Source organism: Triticum aestivum, chromosome 2B (genome assembly GCF_018294505.1).
Source record: "Triticum aestivum cultivar Chinese Spring chromosome 2B, IWGSC CS RefSeq v2.1, whole genome shotgun sequence".
Taxonomy (NCBI): domain Eukaryota; kingdom Viridiplantae; phylum Streptophyta; class Magnoliopsida; order Poales; family Poaceae; genus Triticum; species Triticum aestivum.
In genome coordinates, this window is record NC_057798.1 from 328,979,654 (window position 1) to 328,987,496 (window position 7,843).

Consider the following 7,843-nt stretch of genomic DNA (forward strand, 5'->3'; position numbering starts at 1 on the left):
CCGGATCCGCCTGCCGCCGCCGCCACCGCTCTCCTCTGCCCCGTGCGGGATCCTACCTCCTGGCCTCCTCCTCCTCCCGCTACCCTCATCCCCTCTGCCGCCGCCGGGCCCTCTCCTCTCCCCGTCGGTGCGAGTGCGTGTGTCGTGGCGTGCGGAGAGCGAGGAGAGGGAGAGGACAGACGCGTGAGGAGGAGGAGGCCACGACCGTCGGCTCCTCTCCTCTCCTCGTCGTCTCCTCCCCTCTCCCCGTTGGCGCCAGCGTGCTGGTCGTGTGGCGTGAGGTGAGCGAGAAGAGGGAGGGGGAAGATGCGTGAGGAGGAGGAGGACCAGGCGGTGGCGTGCTGCTGGAGTGGAGGAGTGGTCGTCCGCTGCACGTCGTCGTCGTCCTCATACCCAATCTGGCAGCGGCAGCTGCAGGCCAGTGCGTTAGCTAAAGGAGCATGAGTGAAGAAGTCCTCCTTCAGAATCTTGCCGAGATGCTCCTCTCTCTTTGGGTCTTCTTTCTTCTCTGTACTTTAAACCCTCAAGAACTCCTAGGCAGGACCAAGCTAGCCACGTCGCCCCATAAATCGCTGCTGCCACCGCTTGTAATTTTCGTGCCCCATCAAGGGCGTTTTAGTAATTTTACGTACAGGCAAGTACAGGTGTATAAAACTCACCTGCTGCAATGGAGAAACCCTAGCCGTCGCCCGCCCCCGCGCGAGAGCGGCCTAACCCGCGTCCCCCCGAGCCCCCCCCTTGCCGCCGCCACCCCTCCCCTCTGCCCCGTGCCGGATCCGCCTGCCGCCGCCGCCACCGCTCTCCTCTGCCCCGTGCGGGATCCTACCTCCTGGCCTCCTCCTCCTCCCGCTACCCTCATCCCCTCTGCCGCCGCCGGGCCCTCTCCTCTCCCCGTCGGTGCGAGTGCGTGGGTCGCGGCGTGCGGAGAGCGAGGAGAGGGAGAGGACAGACGCGTGAGGAGGAGGAGGCCACGGCCGTCGGCTCCTCTCCTCTCCTCGTCGTCTCCTCCCCTCTCCCCGTCGGCCCAGCGCGCTGGTCGTGTGGCGTGAGGTGAGCGAGGAGAGGGAGGGGGAAGATGCGTGAGGAGGAGGAGGACCAGGCGGTGGCGTGCTGCTGGAGTGGAGGAGTGGTCGTCCGCTGCACGTCGTTGTCGTCCTCATACCCAATCTGGCAGCGGCAGCTGCAGGCCAGTGCGTTAGCTAAAGGAGCATGAGTGAAGAAGTCCTCCTTCAGAATCTTGCCGAGATGCTCCTCTCTCTTTGGGTCTTCTTTCTTCTCTGTACTTTGTTTTCACATTATTCTCCCTATCCTGTTTGATGATTTGTTCATGAGCTAATTTGTTCTTATTGTGGTTCCACTTCTATTTCTATCTCGCAGGATTTTGTTCCAATGACACGTTGCTGACTATTTGAGTTTTTTGCTCAATCAGGTAAACCTTTTGTTTTGACCATTTGCCGTTAGAATATTTGAGGCACTTAACTAGACACTGTATACCAAGTAGTTCATCAATTTTCTTGCAGGCCTGTAGTGTCCGCCATCATGTAATTTTAGGACCAAATTCAGAGAAAACAGTCGCCTCTATGGAATTGTTGAAGAACCTGTCAATCCAACGGATTCAGTTGCACAATATTCGATTTGATGGTTGACAATATGCAGAGCATCTTGGGAGCCTCCATCATGTTCTGGATAAAGCAGCTGACGAAATAGTATGCTGATCCCGTCCCTTGTTGACGATGAATTTGCCTTGAGCACTGCGGTTTTGTCAATTTGGTAGAGCTTGCTGTCCTCTAGGTTTTATGTACAGAGTTCTTAGAAATGAAGCAGCTGCAGAAAAGGGACATCCTGAGGAGAGGTACACCAACGCCTTCCTTGGGCACGGACCAGAGGACTCACATTTTGTGTAGAGCTCACTTACTGTAAGCTTCAAATGTCAAAACACCCATGACATCTCTTTGTCTTCCAGAGACTGTATGTTTTCTGTTGAATTAACACGTGAATTCACTTACTAGCAGAAGTGACGATATTGGATCTGGTTTTGGTCATTTCGGAATTGCTGTTGAGGATGTAAGATTCTCTCTCCATTGTTTCTTTTTTCAGTTGTTGACGTTCAGTACTATGTCAGTCCATCTAATATTGTTACTTCTGCTTTCTGTAGTTAAGCAGCACTAATTGTTTATCAAGTATAAGTAGCTCATCTATTGCTTTCTCCAACACGATTGAGCTTAGTTTCAGATCCGCCACAAGTTCAAACACGATTGAGCTGACGGGTCGTGTTGGAATTAATCTTGTTATTAGTGCTAGGTTTAGATTATTTCTTCTTTTTGAGTTAGTTAGCAGCATGTATGGGTGCTCCGAGGAGTCTAAGCGGCTAGGTAGCGTAGCAGATAAATACGCAGTGGAAGCATATGTACTTAGTTGTGGCAACGCCGCGTGAGCTTCCAGTTAGTTATCTGCAGATACTTGGGTTGGACTCAAGCATATACGTGCAGTTAGCTAGCGGAGCCGGATCAAGCCAATGTGTGTGGCTGGCCGTGGTGTGTGCATGCATGGCAGGAGTGGTGCGCGTGTGTGCATGCTAGCTAGGTAGTTAGTGGGTCAAAGTAGTGGCGTGAGTTTAGGTGACACTGGTGCTGGCCCTGTGTATATATAGTTTGCATTACGTAATAGAATAAGCAGGCCAGGAGGGCTGTGGAAAAATGTAGTGTTTGTGTCACCAAGGAAGAGAGCTGTCGGCAAAGCCGGTGCTGGTTTCTTCCTTGGGCGTGTGTGTACGTGTGTGTTCATGAGAGTGTTCTTGTGTTCTTGTGAGAAACCATATACGAGAGAAGAGAGAGTTGAGAGGAGGAAGAAGAGCGGCGCTGCGAGGATGAGGCGGCGCCAACAGGTCGGGGGCCACTGGTCGAGGCGGAGGGGAGGAACACCTCCCTCCCAGTCGCCCTCCTCGCCATATGTGTCTCAGGTGCTGCCACAGAAACTTGTTGTGCCATGGGCTTTTTTCAGGGGGGAAATGGTACCTTATTTACTACTCCCTCCGTAAACTAATATAAGAGCGTTTAGAATACTAAAATAGTGATCTAAACGTTCTTATATTAATTTACAAAGGGAGTATTTAGTTTGACTACATGCTTCCTGAGGTGCCTTTGTTTCGAAATAGTCATAGAAGATGATTTTTAGATTATTTATTTGGAAGCATATATTGGGCATACAACTGAAATCTCCTTATGTTCGAGTCAATTTCCACCACCCTTAAATTCCCTTAGTATGACTGTTTATATAACCTTTAAGGCAAATGTGAAGTTAACTCAAGAAATTGCCAGGTGATTATGCACTGACAATTCATTTTATCTCTATGATCTCCTCATGAAAACAATCATAGTGCAGGATGTTGTTCCCCAATTTGTCATTTATCTTTGAATATCCCTTTATATTGGGGCTACTACCTATCTAGCTCACTGAGTGTTATCCAAATTGCCCTTCTAGCTTACACTGAATGATACAAAGGTGTCTTCTCTGCCTTTGTTTTATATTTTTGCTAAACATGTTGGTATGTATCTTCATTTGTATATCATCTCCTGTGTTTTGTGATACTTCGCCGGATTCTTTGTCAATAGTTTGAATAAAGTCTATTAAACAATCTGATTAAAGGATAGCTACAATGAATACATGTGTAGTTAAATCTAAATGCATATTGTTTTGGCTAAGAGTTAAATCCATATACCTGCATTGTTGTTGTTTTAATTTTCCTTAGTTGCACCAAGTGTGATAGTACTTTTCATGCCTCTGTGCTAATTAACAGAATATTTGTTATAAAGGTCTGATGCGTGACGAAATCCTTGGATTTGCAAAATTACCACTCTGTTTCTCTTCATATCATTTTCTTTTGATTCGAATTTGCTCGTGTTTCGCAGGGGCGACATAGCTAAAATTTGACGTGAGAAGTGCAGCCACAACAATGGGCAGCCGAATAAAAAATATAGGGAGACACAAGGAGAATATAACTGGTCATACTTCAACAATGACCACACTACTTATGATGGTTCAAGAGAAGATATCCGTGATACTGAGCCTGGTGATGAGGGCATCAAGACAAAGAGATTAATTCACAACTCTGTTGTTGATAGGTTGTACAAATTTACAAGGTACCGCTATTTCTTTCTATGTATAAATTTGTGAGCACAGCTACTTGGAAATTCAGCGATTCATGGTGGAAGCAAGTTTTTTTGTTTTCCTTTAGTCATTTTATCATGTGTTCACATCTTAGTTTCTTGCATTATGGAATTATTTTGTGACATTAGACATGTATTCTTGCCATTAAAGTGTGACAGATGTGCCATAGAAAAGTTATCATCCATCGGGACCTTAAACCAGAGAACTTATATGCGAACAACAAGGAGAGTTCTCCTCTAAAGGCAATTGATTTTTGTCTATATGTGTTCTGTAGGCCTGGTATGCTCAGTAGACAACTGATGCTCAAGAACATACATTTGCAGCTTATAATCTTGACATGCTAAAATAAGTGATGTAGATCTTCCTATTTTTTTCTCTGGTTTGTGTAGTAATTTCAAGCCTACCAATATATATGTTACACAGTGAAGTCCTGAATCTACTGTTATGACAGAATTTGAATTTCTTTGACTTTTGTAGGCACCACGATATGTAACTTATGTTTGTTGCTTCGGAGAGTACTGCCATGCTGTCATGGTCTTCAAAATGTGGAAGGTGACTTTTGCTTGATCTAGAGTGGACGTTGAGCCTTGCCTTGTGGTGGCAGTAGACAAGGAAGTCGCCCATTGATTGATCTTGAGATGGCCATGTCCCTGCATTGCGGACGCTGAAGACAGTGTGTGTGGTATGAGCCCTGTCTCCTCCAACTTATATTTTGGAAGCAAGTCTTCATCACTATCCGCGCCAAATTTTCTTCCCATCCAGGCCTACAATGTGTTCCTCCTATTCCATGGTTGTACCATTTTTGCTGTGCTTTGTCTGAGTGTTTGGCATCCTCTCTTTGCCTCAGATAAGAGATGCACTAGCTGCGAGGAGATATGAAAGGGCCAGTTCCGAATCTTCATGGAACTACTGAATTTGAACGCATACTTTGGCCTCTTTCTGGTCCAACGTGTTTGCATCAACATTTGAATCATTTTTTATAAATGTCTTGAGAATATGGTGATTACGATTGTCTGATGTTCAATTCTATTTTTAGCAAATTATTCAGGAAGCCACGATCCTTAGTTGCGGCTGATGAGTGAAGGAATTATGTAGTACTGGTGGCACGCAGTTCACACTCCAACCCAATTCGAGTTCATCTCCCATCAGCCCTGCTGCACACCGCCGGCAAATAACCCTGCGACGCTAAATCCCTTTGTTCCATGGTCTAATGAATTTAACAGAAAGCCTCAAATAGACCGACTTGATCCGTAATGTTTCATCAAGAAAAATGTTTTTTTTCGCGTCTCTCGTTCTGCACTACTCTTTACCAAATTATATATTGTAGGGAGCCTAGGAGAATCAGCTAGGGTATGCATCACCTAAAGTGGCACCCTGCAGCAAGCTTGCGTTCACTACATACAGTTCACATCGATTGTTTATAGGAGCTTTATAGAAGTTCTTCGATTGACCCCTATGTTTGCCAACGGAGTTAGTTGATGATTCCTACATGGAGAGGATTCCGATGTTGTATATTGTTTCTTACAAACTAATAAACGGTAACTCAGATTAATAATTCTCTCTCCGTATCTAATAATTTTCTCTTTGAATATTAATTAAAGGAATGGCTGTTGGCATTTAAGTTTTACGAGCTTGTCAATTTCTTCAAATCATTCTAATAGAGTGTGTAATATTTCCTTGGCATATCTGTAGTAAGGTGTCGCCTACTTGGAGATATAGAGGTTTTTAGGACACCACACACATTTATGGTATGTTGAAAAGGGAAGCAAATCTATGTTTTAATGTTTAACATTCATATGAAGTTTTTCTGCAAATGTGACCATGGAATCCATATTTCTAGGTTCGCTTTTAATAATATGCATGATCTTTCATTTGCAGTTCCAGAGACCTGCTACTTATTCATAATTTCATACTCCCTTCGATCCGTAATAAGAGTTGCGGGTTTAAAATAAGTTGAACTAACCTCAGTTCAAAACTACGATGCTTATTATGGATCAGAGGGAGTAATATACTTTCAGCTGCATATCAGAATGCCATTTCATCTATTTTCATTTAAAGCAGTGAGTAGTGTACATTGTTAATGGTATAAATATTGTCAGTGACCAAATTAATAGATTTATGCATTCGATTGTATGCACCAGAATTTTTAGAGTACATGCTTGGCACTACATCTACTACTCCAAGATTATGTGGTGCTGCCTTGCTGACCCAAATCTCCAGGGTCTCTTTAAGGAGAAGCCAGATGGAACAAAACATGATAATGGCCATTTGCCTTTCTCTGGGTAATACCGAAGTGACTGCTCGGCTACCAACCAACGTCTCACCTTTTGTTTCATTGTGTATGCTGTCAACTGGCACTGAAGAAAATAGTGATTTGCTGCTGACTGACATAGTGAAAAAAAAGAAGAGGTACAATTGAATCAATAGTACTTTTCCATAAGCGTGTCTCATGTAGCTAAACATTTGCATCTTTTTTCTCATCATGTAAAAAATTTAGCAACGAGTCGTTCTTGCCTGCACACTCCCACAGTTGACATGCAAGAAGGGCAGGAATTAAATCAGTAACCTCATGTGTATAGATTCCATCTTCTACTCACCTTTCTAAGAAATTCTTTTGCGTTTTTTTTTCAGCATGTGGTTTGTTGGATCTGACCAGAACTGGTTACCATGATTTATCTATTGGCTTGCATTGGGAAAATAATTATGCTTTTCCTTTTGTTATGGTTCAGCCAAACAATAGAAATAGGCAACACCATGTTAGTTAAATGCAACCGTTATGGTTCTATGATATTATGATATTGGTACGGCTTGGTCCATCAAACATCACTTGTTGTCTACTTATTCTTTGCTGACTTCCTTTTTTATATCTCTTATGAAGAAAGGTTATTACTCACTTTATTTATGATGTCCTGTTTCTTGTCTCACGTTGCATCATTTCAACAGGTGTGAGTCTTTTGGTGGTGCCTTTTGGAGATAATAGTTATGTAACAGAGATAATAGACAAAAAACAAAGAGGTATTATCGGGTACTCAACTATGATATGGAAGGCATTTCTGCTTTTGTCAATGGCAACCCACCGAACACACCCATCAGGAAGAGTTGCTTACATGTTGAGGTCATTTTTCATACCAAAGGCACATGTAGCGATGACTACCTGATGTAAATGACTGCATAACTTAGTTAACATAAGCTGAATGACCAGAGCTATCTATATGATGCATTTCTGCCTATGTAGCTTTGCTTATCATGAACTGATCTTGTGCCTTTCTTTTGGCCTATAAACCGACCATGCATTGTAATATATAATATTATGTATGAACAGTGACTCTGTATGAACATCATACCTAGATATTTATTTTCTTATGCTTCAAGTATTTTATGATTGGTCTCTAAATATTCTTACTTGCATGGTTTGAAAGCTCGGTTTGCTCTCGCCCTTTGCGCCATTGGGGCAACTTGTAAGGATTAATTTCATTGTTCAAAACTTGTCAGAAATATCTTGGAAATTCACATATACTACTACTTATATAATATAACTTTGTGAAAATGTCCAAGACTTTTAAGGAGTATTTGACTGCCCTTTTCCAGATTTGGTTTTGAACTGTAAGCCGGTGATATGAAATTCTGAAACTCATTAATCTTTCACAAGAGTTTGTAAATAACACATAGCATGGAG

General features: G+C 43.4%; 1 long non-coding RNA gene across 6 annotated transcripts; it reads left to right on the forward strand.

Annotated features, from left to right (window-relative positions):
- Positions 1–386: 386 nt before the first annotated feature.
- Positions 387–7,538, forward strand: LOC123044860 (uncharacterized). Of its 6 annotated transcripts, none has more exons than XR_006420587.1 (8): positions 740–1,263; positions 1,378–1,429; positions 1,521–1,916; positions 2,013–2,064; positions 3,909–4,139; positions 4,645–4,849; positions 5,015–6,576; positions 7,111–7,538. It is a non-coding gene; the product is annotated as an uncharacterized lncRNA (long non-coding RNA). The 6 variants fall into 6 exon arrangements; XR_006420590.1 differs by having other exon boundaries at positions 741–1,263; positions 5,860–6,576; XR_006420588.1 differs by lacking the exon at positions 740–1,263 and adding an exon at positions 387–510 and having other exon boundaries at positions 4,645–6,576.
- The last annotated feature ends 305 nt before the right edge of the window (positions 7,539–7,843 follow it).